Below are 17,580 nucleotides of genomic sequence, written 5' to 3' on the forward strand. Positions count from 1 at the left end.
GCAGAATTACCAGTCTTTGTCATTTATACAGGGTTCTTTGGGATGACGGGAGGGTGGAGATACAGGTACAGTCAAAGAAAAAGACCGAGTCACAGGTTATAAATCTTTGATGAACAGAAAAATGCGGCCAAAGGAGTTGGGATGTTCTTAAAGGGTATTTCCTTTAGGAATGCCATGGTAGCGTTCTAGGCTTCAGCATGGACATGGTTTTAACGTACAGTCGCTTACCAGTACTGGTCATGAGAATCAAAGCCATCCATTCCATGGGAGGGGCATAGTAACAAATTCTCCCTTTTTGTAGTCTGCTTTGTAGAACACTAAAAAAAATCCTTATACCCTCGGACAGATTAGAATTAATTGAGGGGTTTTCTTGGTTACATTACAGTACTCTTAATCAGACTCTGTCCTATAGGTAAAATGTCTGTATATCACCTCAGTATTGGTCACTTCTGTGGCCAGCTTATTTATTTTGTGTTGTTATTTTTAAGGTTGGTGTGGCAACAGTTTTTGAGACTTTCGATGCCAATTCACTGTCAAAGACAGGTGTATGTTTAGTCCCCTAACTCACACTGAATTTGAATTGCTTTCCAGGGTTTCCTTTGTTTCTGCCTTCATGCATATTTGGAATTGGTAAACTCCTAAAAGGCAAAGGCCCCTGTTCATTTCTTTTATATTTCCTAGCACAGGACTAGATATACATGCAAGGAAAGAAGAAGAGCAATCATTTTGACCTTTATAGTTGTGAGTATGCTTTTATGTATATTACCTCACTTTGTCATAATGATCCTATGAAATTGGCACTAGTTTCATTTTACAGAAGAGAAAATAGTCTCAGAGACGTTAAGTGATTTGATCATTTAGTGGCAGAGCTGTGAGTTGGACCCAGGTTTTTTTTTTGTTTTTTGTTTTTTGTGTTTTTTTTTTTTTTGGCTGCACCCAGCAGCAAAGGGGATCTTAGTTCCCTGCCCCCTGCATTGGGAGCACGGAGTCTTAACCACTTCCCTGGACCACCAGGGAAGTCCCTGGACCCAGGTTTTTAAAATTCAATTTCTATGCACTTTTGCAATCAGCATAAAGTTACCCTTAGTATCTCAAGTTGATGGTTTTTAAGTATGTTTTAAAAACTGAAGACCACTTAGCTTCTCTTACCCAAAAAAATCATTTTATACTCCTTCCTATTGTGCCCTTTTTCATCAGTGTCCCCACTTGGCCTTACAGAGACTTCTGTGCTGGGATTTTTAACCTTTCTTGTTCCATGGACCCCTTTGGCAGTCTGATGGAGCCTATGAAAACTTCTTTTGTAAATGCACAAATATAAAATGTATTGGATTATAAGGGAAACCAACAAAGTTGTGATGTGTTAATATAGGTGCTTCTTTTTAAATTTACTAAATAAGATCTAGCAGCAGGTCAGTCTTATGACTATCATAATTTCAAAGCAGTGATGAGGGCAAATAATATTTTGAGATACCTGCAAGAAGTGTAATGTGATATGAAAATATCTGTAACTTCTCTTGGAAACAAAGCCACAGGCATTGCTAACACTACTGTGATTTGTCACCTATATTAGTAGTTGAAGGAAATGCTAAATTTCAGTTAGAGGTTAATGTACATAAAGAGGTAATTTATTTTCTCCTCTAAATTCGGGGACTCCCTGAATTTGATACAGATTTACAACTTGGCGTCACAGCATCAAGTCTTTTTCTTTCTACTTGGCTGTAAGCTCTTGGGGGCAGAGATGATGGGTGATTTGTTTTAGCAACTGAGGTGTCTGTCACTGTGCCTGGCATAGAAGAGGGGCTCATCCAATGAGTTTTGATAAATAGGAATGGACACCAGTGCATAAATATAAATACTGATAATAATAATTAAGTACTTACTATGTGCCAGGCAGTATTTTAAGCTTTTAACAATTCCAACTCATTCAGACCTCCCACCAACCCTCTGATGTTGGTAACTATTATTTTTCCCATTTTATAGTTGAAGAAACAAAGGCAAGTCTTGTTAAGTAACTTGCACAAGACAATTAATGGAGCTGGTATTCTAACCCAAACAATCTGCTTCCAGAGCTCTCACTCTTGACCATCATGCCATGAAACTGGAGAGCTTTAGAGATATAAAATATTGCACGTGTCATTTCTAGGTCAAGAAAAATTAGTAAATATTGCCTCTGATGCACTGGAATGAATGATCCTCAGTATTGAATGCATTTGCTGAAAAATAACCTAGGTATCAGTTTTCCTTTTTACTTGTATAGTGTCTTTCTATCCTCCATCCACTCCCATCACCTTAAGATTAAGCACTGAATCTAAGCCAACAAAAGCTATATCAGAAAAAATATATATATGTTTAAGTCTTGCTTTGAGTGAACTGAAGTTATATTTGCTGATAAATTCTTGGAGAGATATAATCAAATTTGATTTTTAAAAAGGAATGGCCTCCAAAGTAAAAATACTAATAACCTCCTAATACAAGTTAGTGTGAAAGAACAATTTTAACAGTTCTATTTGAAGTTTAAAATCAAAAGCTTGCACATTTTTGTTTCCTTTGTCTAGAAAAGAAAACTATAAGAACCATGGAACATTCACTGTGTATTATGGGGTTTTCATAATAAACCCCTGATTTGTGTGTGTGTGTGTGTGTGTGTGTGTGTGTGTGTGTGTGTGCTTATCTAGTTTTAACTAGATATAATAAGGGTGCTAGTAAGGCATAGTTAGAACCCCTGAGACAAAAAGAAACTTGACACTAATAACTTGAGGGAGGAAAAACCACCTGAGACAAATTGGAAATATCTAAACCTGAATTTTGGGAGGCCTACATCTGGAGATAGCTACTATGCCCATTTTTAAAACTATAGGACAGGTGGTTTTATCTTTAATTTTAAACAAAAGCAGGAGTGAATTGATATTTATTGAGCATTCTATCCATACAACAATCATAAACAGTTATGTTATTTACTATTGTTAGCCTCTTACACATGAGTAACTGAATCTCAGTAACTCTCTCCCCATCTCACAGCTTTTAAGTGGGTGAGCTGAGATTTGAACCCAGTTACAGGGAACTCAAAACCCCATGTGTTTTCCAGTATAACAAAGGTATCTAGGAAGCATTTTGGAAGCCCCAGAGTTTCAAAAATCTACCTCAAGGGAAACAGTGTGGACTCTGCTTCCCCTTTTGTTCATCTTCAATCAGATCTGTTCTGCTTTTATGTGTTTATAATTTGTTTGAAGATAATGGATCTACTTGCTGAAAAAATATTTTTTGAAAACCACCGCATTACACTCAGCTACCTTCCCAAGCCTGATAATGAGAAACAATGAGCTAAAATGACACTAATAATGCATTCTGGGCTATACTCACCTCAAAATTTGACACCATTAAAAACAAGAGTATGCTAAGAGTAATGAAGATTACTTTAATAGTAATGAAATATAGATGAAAAAAATCTGTGTATATCTCACGCATGCCCTGCCCAGAAAAAAAAAATTCAGTCTTGCTGTTGTTACCCCTTATCTTTGTGTGAACTGATTGTTTCCAAACTAAATGTTTCCTTCATTTTCTGAGGAAAAAAAGAGCATTACTATGTCACCATTCTTCATAAATAATATCAACAAAACTAGGTATTATACCACTTCCATAATAATGGTATAGTCTGGATTTCCATTTAAAGTTTATAAGTTCACCTTCATTTTACAATTGCTGATTACTACTTTTAATCAGAACAAATTAAGAGATACAGGTCTTTAGTTTTAGCTAGTTGTCATTTTACAAATATTGTTCTTCTTTCCATGATATGGTTTTTGTTTGTAGGATACATTTAGCAATTACTGTTTATAACTTAATTTATTAGATGAAAACAAATTTTATAGCTAGAGGAAACTTAGATAGTATCTAGCTTAAGCCTCTTTTTATACACCTGAGGAAACTGAGTTCCACAGTTTAATTTGCCAAGATCACACAGGAGGTTTAAGTATATGCCGAGAGAGAATCTATAGGGCTAAATATTTGTGGAAAAGCTGCCTCTTAGCTTATACATTCAGTATTCTTTAGGATGTTTGGTATGTACTTCATTAAAAAAAAGTCCTCATCCACCTTACTCGACTCAGAATTTTATTTCTGCTTGCACACTATTCAGTGGAACTAGACCCTGGGAAAACATTGCTGTTATTCCTGGTTGAACTACTTTTTTTCTTCATACTCAAGGCTTCCTACAATAACTTATTCACGTGACTAATTTGCGAAAGTTGCCACCCTCATGGTTGAGCTGAATAAGAGAGGTGTCCTGAAGAGACCGCAGAGTGCTTTAGCAGCTGTTTTTGATAGAACAGCACAGACCTTACCTGTTGCCACTGGGATAGTTAGTACTCTACGTGCCTGGAAAAAATTCATTGAGGTCATAAAAGCATTTGACAATAGATTTCAGAATTCTGTAACCATTTTCTATCACAGAGGCATTGTAAGTGACGAGAGAGAGAGCGATTGGGGGAGTGTGACTTCAACTTGATATCAAGATAAATTGTTTCTGTACTTTTAGTGTATCAGGATCAAAATTGACACGCAGAGGCGAATTTTAATTTGGTTGAGCTGTCTTCAGAGCGTACTCTTCGAGGAGAATTTTCTTACTAGGAGAGAAATGCTTCTGGCTCTATTTCTATTTTTAAAATCTATTTTTTTCCTCAAGTTCCACTTTGCAACAAACTTAGGAGAAAGAACATTATACTATCAATCAAGACTTGACTTGGTCATTATTTCACAGTGTGAGTTTGAGAAAGTTATTTACGTTCTCTGGTCTTTCTTTTCTCAAATATAAAATTAAGGATTGATTTAGACCAGTGATTTTTGTCCATAACAGAATCCCTGGAAGTTGAAGGTAGATCATGTGTAATGTGGAAAATCATGTTCAACATTATAATTTTACTTTTGGAAAGCAAAAACAAAGCTATCTGCAGTTTTTACCCTATAATCAGTGAAAATAAAGTTCTGTATCAGTGGGTACATGAAGAGATAGACAGTTTTCCAGATATCAGTGTTCTTAAGGCACATCTCCCTATAAAGATAGACATGGGTTACAGGGTTAGGGGAATAGGAAGTTTTCAAAAATCAAATTAGATATCGAGGGAAAAAAATCAAGAAACACTGATATAGGTTATTGTTAAAGTTATCCCCGTTCTTTAATTCTAAGAAAATCACAGAAATCACCTTCTAGTGTGCTATAACAAAGTTAAATTCATCCTAATGTTCCTTTTCTGTAAAAATCATAAAACTTGGGTTCTACTTTTGGTTCCTGAATGATCAATAAACAAAAGGCAAATAGTGTTATCTTTTCTCCAATGGAGCAAAAAAGGGTTAACAAATTCAGCTCAAAACATGTCAAATGGTGCAGAATAGTGCCGGGTAAGAAGGTGAATTGCACAATAACCCATCTTCTATTAATTCTGTGTTACACTATGGTAAGAAGAAAAAAAAGCCCTGTATAAATTGCTTTTGGGAATTTGTTCAGTCTTTTTTTTAATTACCTTTACTTCTTTTTATTTTTTAATTAATTAATTAATTAATTTTTTGGCCATGTTAGGTCTTTGGTGCTGCGCACAAGCTCTCTCTAGTTGTGGCGAGTGGGGGCTACTCTTTGTTGTGGTGCTCAGGCTTCTCATTGCAGTGGCTTCTCTTGTTGCAGAGCATGGGCTCCAGGTGCACGGGCTTCAGTAGTTGCAGCACGCAGGCCTCAGTAGTTGCAGGACATGAGCTCGGTAGTTGCGGCACGTGGGCTCTAGGGCACGTGGGCTTAGTTGCCCCATGATGGCGTGTGCGATCTTCCCGGACCAGGGATGGAACACATGTCTCCTGCATTGGCAGGCAAATTCTTAACCACTGTGCCACCAGGGAAGTCCCCAGTCTTTTTTTCAGGGCCCCAAATGGTCAATTATTTTTAATGTTCCATGGATGTTTCAATAATATGGATATTTTCTGTTGTGTCCAAAGTTAATCATCTAGGGAATTCCCTGGCTGTCCAGTGGTTAGGACTCAACGCTTTCACTGCAGGGGCCTGGGTTCAATCCCTGGTCGGGGAACTAAGATCCACGCAAGACACTCGCGGCAAAAAAAAAAAAAAAAAAAGAAAGAAAGAAAAGAAAGAAAGAAAAAGAAAAGAAAACACATACACAAATAAAGTTAATCATCTATATCTGTCTACCTATCAATCCACCTGTCATCATCCAAGATACCACATTACTTTTGTTCCTCACGCTCCTTAGTCTCCTCTGGTCTGTGGCCTGTGACAGCTCTCAGACTTTCCTTGTTTTTGATGACCTTGACAGTTTTAAAGAGTACTGGTATTTTGTATAATATTCCTCAGTTTGGATTTGTCTGATGTTTTTCTAATAGAGTGGGGTTATGGGTCTTGGGGAGGAAGATCCCAGAGACGAATTGCCATTTTCATCACTTCATATCCAGGGTACCTGCTATCAACATGATTGTCATTGATGATGTTAACCTTAGCCACCAGAACAACTAAGTATTTCACAGTCTTCTCCACTCTACTCTTTGAAAGCAAGTCCCCACGTGAAGCCCACACTCAGGTGTGGTGATAGAGGTTGTGGTGGTGAATTAAGCTCCACTTCTTTGATGGGGGAGTAGCTTTGTAAGTTATTTACAATTCCTCTGTATAGAAGACTTTTCTCCCTCGTTTCTGTATTTATGCAATCATTTATTTATGGATATTTACTTGGATACTTTGGGCTATATTCAGTACTACACCATTTAATTTGTTGTTCAGATCGTTGCTGCTTTGGCCATTGGGGAGATGTGCCCCTTTGACACAGCACCATCATTTGTGTTTTGCTTTTAGCCATTTCTTACTTTCTTGTACTATGACAAGTGCCAGCCTCATCTTGTATATTCCCTACCCCAGTCCTAGAGCAGCCATTTCTCTAAGGACCTCTGGTTCCTTTCATTATGATAAAATGATGGAGAAACCAAGATGTGGGTGCTGGGTGTGCTCATAGCTTCTGAGGTGTCATTTCTTCTAGGCCCTCTCAGTGGATAGGATATATGTGTATGTATTCTAGCATGTGCATACACACAAATATGTCATTATTTCTGCCTGTCATCTCTATTACATTAAGCTAAACTTGAGTTTGTACTGATGTCTCAGACTCTATTTCTTTTATTTTAATGTTTGCTTTTCAATAGTAGTCGTCGTGTTCTTTTCAATCTCTCTCCCTTTCCTGAGCACTTACCCCAAGAAGCTCCAGATGGTGCTGTTAATATAATTACTTGTGTGTTTAACAGGTGCTACCACCTTTTCTTTTTTGCAACATGCAGGTTTTCATTTATTTTAAACTTGAGATATAATTGACATATAACATGATATTCATTTTTTTAAATAGATCTTTTTTGGAGTATAACTGCTTCACAATACTGTGTTAGTTTCTGTTGCACAACAAAGTGAATCAGCCATATGCTGGAGAAAGAACTAATTTCATTTTCCCAGGAAACTTGAAATGTTACAGAGGAGAGAGGTGACAACCAAATCCCCCAGTAAAAGGAAGGGTGGCACAGCTCATTGCCCTTCCCAGCAAACACTGAGAGAAACAGGCAATGGGGACAGCAAACTAGTTGAAGGTCTACTTCTCAGTTATCCTTCCTCTTTCCTGGCAGAGCTCACTCTCCAGACTGGGGGCTTCCTCTTTACTTTAACGTGAGTCCCCATCATAAGGGGCATGTTTCAGGTTTCTCACGTTAAGGGATCCTGGAAAATTGTAGTATCAGTTATATCTTTCTGATTCTAATTATGTTTCTTATACACTCAATTATATACTCAAGAGTTCCTTTTCTTTCTCGTTAGAAGCTAGTTTTCATTTCTTGGAAATCTTAAAATTTTACTGACGTGTCTGAGCAGAAGAAGGGAGAACAGAATATATCTTTTTTTTTCGGACGCACAGGCTCAGTGGCCATGGCTCACGGGCCCAGCTGCTCCGCGGCATGTGGGATCTTCCTGAACCGGGGCACGAACCCGTGTCCCCTGCATCGGCAGGCAGATTCTTAACCACTGCGACACCAGGGAAGCCCCAGAATATATCCTGAACAGAGGGAACTTCACCATGAAACCCCAAACAGAGTTGGGGAACTTGTTTTACTCTGGGATAAATGTTTCCTGACACTGTGAATTCAAGAGTATCTCATCGAGGAGTATGGCATATAGCGAGTAGTCTGGAAAGTCATGAGTCTTGAAGACTTTTTCAAGTGCCTAAGCTACTGAATCCTGCTTCCAACAACACTATGATCGGGCCTTTTGCAAAGTTAATAAATATCCCTAATTTCTCAGGAAAATGGCTTGCAAAATCAGAGTCCTTCTGAGACAGGCTGGGACCTGGGACCCTTTGCTGCAGTGCTGCAGTGTTTGCACATGGACACACCTCTCCTCGAGCAATAAAATACAAAGAAACTATATGGGACTGCATGCAGGCACAGCTGGGGCAAATTCTGGATCCAAAAGATACAAAGAGACCAAAAAAACCCAACTGCCAATTTTGAAGAGCCTGGAGCAAAAGCAGGGTACTGCGCACTCCCCCTGCACACAACACCACTTAAGGAGTGAGCAAAACACCTAAGCCACCCCTGGACACACCCCTACCCTCACCCGGTATAAGGAACAAGCTTGCTCCCCCTCAGGGAGCCAGCAAGCAAGGGAACCTGTTACTTGTTTTCACTCCCCCCTGGTGCAGCAGGGGCCCCAATAAAGCCTTGCCTGAATTTCTTGCCTGGCCTCTGGTCAATTTCTGTTGATTGGGGTAGGCCAAGAACCCTTGTCTGTAACACTTCCTACTTTCATATTTCATCTCTTTCTATTCCTGGCTGTACTGCCTGCTCTCCAGTCATACTGGTTTCAGCATTATTCCATGAGCACTTCTATACTTTCTTACTGTGCTTGGAATGCCTTCCCCCCTTCCCTCATCAAAGTTCTGCACATTTATCATTTTCACTTAGATGTCACCTCTGACATGAAAATACTGCCTAATCTTGCCAGATAGAATAAATTACCCATAGTGTATGTGCTTGTCTACCCTATTAGCTAACATCTAATTCATCTGTGTATCTTTAAAGCCTATTGCCGAAAAGGCATTCAATAAATGTTTGTTGAACTAATTAACAAAAAATGAATATATCTACATAAAGTTGCTTCAGCGCTGCTTGGTGGACATCAGAGCTTGCCCCTAGGTAAATACTGAAAGTATTTAAAGGGAAAGATACACTGAAGTGGGAGCCAAGTCACCTAGCTTCTCGGATCCTAGCTCAACCAACATCTACATAGCCTTAGAAAAGTCGCTTCAACTTTCTGGGCCTATTTCTTTACACAATTAGAAGATTCCGCTGGATCAGTTATTCTCAGTCTGGAATGAGATCATAGCCTCAAATATTTGGGGTCAGAAAAATCTCTGTGATCCTCTGATAAGAAGATTGCTAGTCCTATGAAATTCTACCTGTATGATTTCTTGAAAGCTTCTTAGAGCTCAGTTACAACTTTTAAGTGTATTTCATCCACTGCCTTATATTCTATTACTTCCATTTATGTTTTACATTATTTCTATGACATTTCTTCTATTCATACATGTAAATATGGTCCAGAAACTTAGCACCACATACTTTAATATGCCTATCTTTCCCATACATAGCTTTAAAAAATCCTCTGTAAGTTCAGTCTAAAATTTGTGCACTTAACTGGATTAACCCGCAGTTTATTCTGAGGACATCTCTTGTAGCTAAAAAAAAATACACTAGCACTTTTCAAAATCAAAACTCCATTTTACCCTTAGAGCTTGTGATGAGAAAAATATATAATGCTGAATAAAATTTAAAAACCTGACCCACTAGTAGACCTAGAAGACAAGGAAAAACATGCTGAGTTTTTTCTTGGTAGATCACCCAGGCTGAATTATTCATTTGCTAGACATTCCTATAGTACTTTGTACATACCTTTTTAAAGGTACTTACCACATTCTATAGAATGTATTTAGGTTTCTGCTTCTCCTACTACACTGGGACTACATCAAAGAAAGGAAATGTATATTATTCATCCTTTTTTAAAAATTAATTTTTCTTGGAGTATAGTTGCTTTGCAATGTTGTGTTAGTTTCTGCTGTACAGCAAAGTGAATCAGTTATACGTATACATATATCCACTCTTTTTCAGATTTCCTTCCCATTTAGGTGACCACAGAACATTGAGTAGAGTTCCCTGTGCTATACAGAAGGTTCTCATTAATTATCTATGTTAAATATAGTAGTGTTATATTATTCATCCTTGGATCCTCAGCCTCTTTTAATTTAGAACTTAGCAGATACCGGATCAATATTTTTGGATGAACAAATAAGAAAGGTAGAATGTGAATTGAGCCTTGAATTGAGGGTTTCAGAGGGCAGAGAAGCAATAAAGAGTTTCACTCAGGGGAATGATGTGATCAGAACTGCATATGGAGGATTACTCTGATTTAATTTTATGACATTCGAGACCATGGTTTTTTTATTTTGAAACAATAATTTGCAGGAGCTGGCTCATACCAGCTTGCAAGAGCCAACTGGTGGATCTTGAGGAATTTTGTAAGCCATTTGTTAAACACAGTTGTTATTTAAAATTAGGTTATATAAGGTTAAAATTAAGGATATTAAAAATAAAAGTAATACTCAAAACCCATCACTTCCAAATTATTTTATTATTGATATTTTATGATCACCTATGCTCTTGAGATTGTCTCTTGTATCTATATTATAGAAATACTAAATTGTATACTATTGTGCTTCTCTTCCCAATTCTGCATTCAATGGTATAATGTTGGTAGCTTAAAATCAGCCACTGTGCAAATATTTACACTTTGAAAATGGGCAAGCACTACCAATCAAGGCTCCACACCCCCCCACACACACACACCCCGCCTTTGGAGAGTTGGTTGTTAGTCATTTACTGGCACACCATTGTTTAGAAGGCAAAATTGGCCAAGGGGTAATGAAAAGTTTGGAAAATAGAGATGAAGAAATCTGCAGACAGTAGGGAAAATAAAGACATGAGAAGTGGAAGAGAAAAGATGAGAGAATTAGAATTATTTGGAGAGTCTGATGTACAGATAAGAGAAGTTTGAGAAAGTAAGAACAGAGAAGACATCTGGATGGAATGGAGCAGAGTATGTGTGTGTGGAGGGGAGAGATCTAATGAGTAATGCAAGGAAAAAAAGAAAAGTGAGGAATTTTCCAGAACTAAAGGGCAAGAATTTCTAAATTGAAAGGGCCCTTGAGTGTTTAACACAATGAATGAAAAGATGTATAGCAAGGTATATCATTGGGCATTTTCAGAACACCAAAGATAGAAGATAATCAAAGTTTCCAGAAATATAATACAGTAATACACAAAGGACTATGGGTCATGTACAAAAGTAAGAATTTCATTAGACTTCTCAACAATAACTGTTGAGATAACTGGAAGCTAGAAGACAATTCATAGTTGTAAGGAAAAATGAATTCCAAACTAGAATTATATACCCAGACAAATTATCACTTCAATCAAGTGAGGAGGTAAAATAAAGATATTTTCAGACATGCAAGATCCCAAATAAAATTACCTCCTTTACACTCCTTCTCAGGAAGCTAGCAGAAGATGTGCTGCACCAAAACGAGGGAGAAAAAACGAGACATGGGATCCAGGACACAGGGGACTCACACAAAAAGGTAAGGAAAATTCCCAGGATGACGATGAAGGGAAAGCCCAGAACAACAGCTGTGCAATTGGCTTAGTGAGCAACAGTTAAGATTGGAATGGGGGGAAGATTCCCGAGAAAAAACAAAATAAGATGTATTTTACCTGATGAATGAATGGAGATTTACAGTTTGGGGGGAAATGAGTGAGATACGACATGTAGAATGCTTAACAAAGAACTGAGACAGTGATTAACTCTAGGGACTAGACAGGAGATACAATCATAGTGTATTACTCAGACCCACTGTGAAAAGTATTTTCAATGCATAATAATGTAAATTAAAAATTGTTTTAACCCACGGTGTGGGGAGGATGAGTGTGTGTGGAGAAAAGGGGACAGAGTTGGTGAGAGACTGCTAAGAGGATACCACATTGAACGGGAAACAGACTGCCCCCTCCATAAACAAAGGACATTTCCCTCAGAAACTGCTCAAGTCTTGGACCCCTTTAGTCTGAGAAAGGACATACAAACGGGGCCAGAAGGGAAAAATGGAGGGCTTGGTTGCAGCAGCTCTTTGGAGCAAGGCTGCGGGATTGTGGACCCTCTCGTCCCCCGAGGAAGGGACAGGGGTGCAACCCTCGACCCCGAACTCGGGGGCGGCTTTCGGGCCGAGGGGCCGGGAAACCCGGAGCCCTGGTGCCTGACTCGCGCCACCTGCGACCCGGGCCGCCTCCTGCGGCGAATCCGTGGCCTGGGAGGCCAACGGCCTGCGGGCAGCAGGGGAGGGCTGGCGAGTTGGGCCCGGGCTGCGGCGCCGAGTAGCTGCGGGGACCAGACGGGAGCGGAGGGCAGCGCCCTGTCCACGGGGCTGAGGCCGCTCTATCGACGGCCGGCAGGAGGCCCCCGAGGGCCACCGCGGCCCGGTGGGGAGGCGCCCGCTCCGCTCCGCTCCGCCTCCCTTCCAGTGCCCATCTCCGCCGCTGCGCCCGCTGGGCCCTCTATCCCTGACTCTGTTCCTTGTCCCCTGACCCCGGCCCTCGGCCCCCCACCCAGACCTTCTTCTCCCGCTGACACGGATCTTCATCCCGCGGGCCAGGCCCTGGGCCTCCGACCCTCCGACCCTGACCCTCTCCTGCGACCCCAGCCTCTCGCCCCCGCCCAATCCTCGCTCACAGACACCGACCGCCGCCCGGAGCCCTCCCTGTCCGCAGCCCTCGAGGGGTCTGGGGTGAGCCCTGGCCGGGCCAGAGGAGGCTGACAGCTCAGCCCGCATCCCGGCCCGGGTCCCGATGGTGGTCCCTTGGACCTGGCCAGCCTAGTTACCGCAGCGGAGGTGCTGGAGACTATGTGAGCGAAGAGAGGGGCCCCGATCGAGTTTCCAAGCTGGGCGGGGTGGGGGACCCCAGGAACCAAGAGCAAGCAAAGGGAGTGGACGGTAGAGTGGTGTTTTGGTTATACCGTGGTTAAATCTGTGCAACACACGGGTCATGCGTTTATCTAGAAATCTGGAGGTAAACCAGTAGACAGAGCTGAAAACTTTGCACGTGGTTGCACAGGCGCGTTAGAATAGGAGAGAGGGGACGTGTGGGGTAGGGGAAGGCTGTTTTCCTTTACATGTTCTAGAGTACTATTTGACTTTTAAAACTAGTTAGTTCAAAAAAAGGAAAAAGATAAAGAACCATTGGAGACCTTTAGTAAGCCTAGATTTCCCAGCAGACTCCCCCACTGACTAGCTGTGTGAACTTGGGCAAGTCTCTTCACCTTCTGGAACCTTGGTTTGCTCATCTGTGAAATGAAGCTTCACCCACCCACAGAGTTTCAGTAAGGATTAGTGTGACAGGTAGGCAAAAATGCTTTGTCAGATTCAGTGATGGGCACAAGCTAGTTGTTCAATGAACCTTATGAATGAAGTTATTTTAGAGTGAATAAAGGGGTTTGCAGCCAAAAGCAGCCTCTCTGCCACAATACCTGTGTGCAGAAGGGCTGGAGTGGATGTGATCCAATTTGAATATGGGTTTTTGAGCAGACCAAGGCTGTAAAGGAGAGAGCAATAATAGAGCTGCTTGTGTGAACACCTAGAGGTCTTTGTACATGTTAATTTGTACCTGGACAGCTCCCAGGTTGTGGAGGCTTGGGGTGAGAAGGGGAGAAAAGGGAGCTGGATTTTCGAAAGCAACAGAATATGCCCTCTTTATTATGAATACCTTATTAGCAAACAGATAACTTAAGGAATGAAATTACTCACCTTACAAAAAGTATTCCTCACGTGAAACACGGATCCTAAGTCCCTTAAGGCAGAATCTTCTCTGGTGTTTAAAAACAATGTGCACAGTAAAAGTTGAGGTATTTCAAGCAATTGCTGTGAAGTCAGTCAGAAGGTAAGATAAAGCACGTTTTCGTTTTAATATCCCAAATAACCTGAAAAAGATGACACAGCTGGAATTTGAACCAGAGTTTGATTCTGAAGCCTCTTCCTTCATTTTTCTTTTCTCTTTATTGAAATGTTTTATTTAAATAAAAATGACAAAAATAATACACCTTTGCTATATTGCTCCACAATATAGTAAGGTAGAAAGTCACCATTCCACTTCTCAGAGGTAACCAATGTGTGAATGGTTTGGTGGACAATCCTTCTAACTCTTTATTTTGCTCCTAACACGCACATACACACATTTAAAATGGATTATACAATAACTGCTGTTCTGCAACTTGCCTTTTTTAGATTTAACAACGTGTCATAGGCCTATTTCCATTTCATTACATAACACACTCCTCATTCTCTTTAATAGTTGCCTAGTATACCACTGTATGGACGTATTCTAATTCATTTAACCACTTCCCTGATAGACAATGTAGGATCTTTCCAAGGTTTTGCTATTACAAACATTGCTTCAGTGACCCTGCTTATATGTATATGTTCGTGCATTTTCGTTAGTGTTTCTGTAGGATAGACTTGTAGGTGTCAGAATGGCATCAACGGCTGGGCCTTAAGCATGCATGTTTAAAATGTTGGTAGATACTGCCAAAACGTATTCAAAATAAAGCTGGTTGTGTTAACGGTTATGCCCCACTGCCCCTTGAGCAAAGTAGTGAATGCATTTTGAAATAGCTGGCTTCCTTGGGTAGTGGCAGCTGTGTGGACCCATGGGGGAGGGCTACTCATGGAGAAGGAAAAAGAGAAAGATTGTGACCAAGTCTTTGAAGCAGAAAGCACCTTTCCTTGGGTGCTTTGTGTTTACCCAAGCCAATGGTAGTCCCTGAAACATAGCAAGGGAACTTGAGGTTTGTGGCTCTCTTGTGGTTCATAAATCCTCACTATTGAAAAGAATATGCTTTGAATTTCTAACAGTATGTGAATTTTCTGATTAAATAAATAAATAAAAGATTGTTAAAAGTGACCCCGTAATAATCTATTGCTGTAAATCCAGAGTTTCAAATCTGTTTAAAGCAAGGTACATTCACAGTATATGTGGATCCTGGCTTGCCACAGGAGGGTGACTTTAAGGGAAACCAAACAGCTCTGAAGAGAACATTTGTCCCTGTGCCTCCCAATAAAGGTTCAAAGCTCAAAGGGTCAATTGTCAAAGGCTCTGAAGAACATCTCAAGTGTATCATTTGGTAGAAAATACGAAAATGCAATACTCTCACTCTTTGACAGGTGACCGCAACTGTATGAACCAAGAATGGTGTTTTAGTTAGGTTGAGGGTTGTAAATTACAGGGACAATCTCTTTAAGGCACCTCAAGCAACTGGGCATTATCATGACACAGAGAGCAAGAAGGGGCCCAGAATTTCAAGAGTATTGGATTCAAAACAGTTCAAATGGGACTTCAATTGCCGGAGTCTGTGGATCCTCATTCCAGGGCACGCTTATTAATGTTATTCAGTGACTCTCTCTTAGGTACTGTGTTCCTTCCCCCATCCCCTTTTACTCTGTACACCTTTTCTATATTTCGGAGTTTCTACTTAATGTAGTTTCTGCTACCTTAAAACTTTGCCTTGCCAGGCTCCTCAAGCTCCTATCTTTAATTCTTGGATTCTCTTTTGTTTTAACTCACATGTTCCCATCACGTAATTTTTTAAAAATATTTATTTATTTATTTATTTCTGGCTGTGTTGGGTTTCGTTTCTGTGTGAGGGCCTTCTCTAGTTGCAGCGAGCGGGGGCCACTCCTCATCATGGTGCGCGGGCCTCTCACTGTTGCAGCCTCTCTTGTTGTGGAGCACGGGCTCCAGATAAGCAGGCTCAGTAGTTGTGGCTCATGGGCCCAGTTGCTCCGCAGCATGTGGGATCCTCCCAGGCCAGGGCCTGAACCCGTGTCCCCTGCATTGGCAGGCAGACTCTCAACAACTGCCCCACCAGGGAAGCCCCATGTAATTCTCTTTTTACTTCTTAATTCAGAATCCAAAGAGGGAAAGTTAAGTTAGTTCATTTCATCTTTTCATGCCAGGGTACATTATAGGTTTTTGGCCAGCCAATGGAAGGGTTGTTCTTGAGTCAAGAGCTTACTTGTGGTCTGAGCAGTAGTGGCAAATTGCCCAGGGTCAGGTGGTAAGAAAAAAGTAGCTGTGGGTAGATCAGTTCCCTGCAGGAAGGGTTTTGGGCATATTAAACTCTGCGAGTGACTCTTAGATAGTATGTGTTAGTAGAGTTGTTTCTTTTCAGTGAATATTTATTGAGTACCTAATGTTTTCCAACACTAGGTTTTAGGGACTTCAAAGATAAATAAAATATTTGTTCTCTTTGTCATGGAAGTCACAGTATTATACAGGGTAGACGTAGATTAAAGAAAAAAGTTACAGCACACACTAAGTAGTAAACTGCACAAATATTCATTCATTTATTCAACAAATATGTAATGAGCACTTACTATGCACCTAACTCTGGAGATTGAACAGCAAAAAATGTCAGCTCCATGGAGCTTCTGTTTCAGTGTAAGCCTGAAGAGACACAAATAATAAACACTACTGTAACATGTTGGATGGTGATCAGTGATATGGAGGGAAAAAAAGCAAGAAAGTAGAATTAAGGATTGTTGAGGATAGGAGCTGCAATTTTAAATACGAAAAGCTTCCCCAAGAGAGTGATATTTGAGAAAGATTGAAGGAGGTGAAAGAATGAGCCAAGAATTTATCTGCATAAGAGAATTCCAGGCAGTGAGAATAGCCAGTGCAAAGGCCCTGCATTGCCCTGTGGAGGGATACCAAGGAATCTAATGTATCTGCAGTGGAGGAAACTAGAGCAGGTGAGAAATAAGGTCAGAAAGGAAAGGGAGGGGCAGGGCACCAGATCGTAGGAAGTTTCTAGGCTTGTGGAAGAGTTTTAGTTTTTACTCTGAGTCATGAAGCCACTGCAGAGCTTTGAGCAGAGGAGTGATGTGGTCTAACTTATATTCTAACAAAATAACATTGGCTGTTCTTTCTAAAATTATTTGTATTTTTTGCGGTACGCGGGCCTCTCCCTGTTGTGTCCTCTCCCGTTGCGGAGTGCAGGCTCCGGACGCGCAGGCTCAGCGGCCGTGGCTCAAGGGCCTAGCCGCTCCACGGCATGTGGGATGTTCCCGGACCGGGGCACGAGCCCGTATCCCCTGAATCGGCAGGTGGACTCTCAACCACTGCACCACCAGGTAAGCCCCTTGGCTGTTCTTAAGAATAGACTCCTGTTAAGAACAGACTCAAGAGGGCCAGGAAGAAAGCAGGGAGACAAGAGTCGGAGGCTTTAGCAATAATCCAGGTGAGGGATAATGGTGGTGTACACTAGGATGATTGCAGTAGTAATGCTGGGGAGAGGTCATATTCTGGCTATATTTTGTAGAACAGAGAGGATTGCTGACAAATTAGATGTGGAGTCAGGGACAACTGCAAGGTTTGTGGTCTGAGAAACTAGAAGAATGGAAT

This window comes from Kogia breviceps, chromosome 11, assembly GCF_026419965.1.
Source record: "Kogia breviceps isolate mKogBre1 chromosome 11, mKogBre1 haplotype 1, whole genome shotgun sequence".
NCBI classification, from domain to species: Eukaryota; Metazoa; Chordata; class Mammalia; order Artiodactyla; family Physeteridae; genus Kogia; species Kogia breviceps.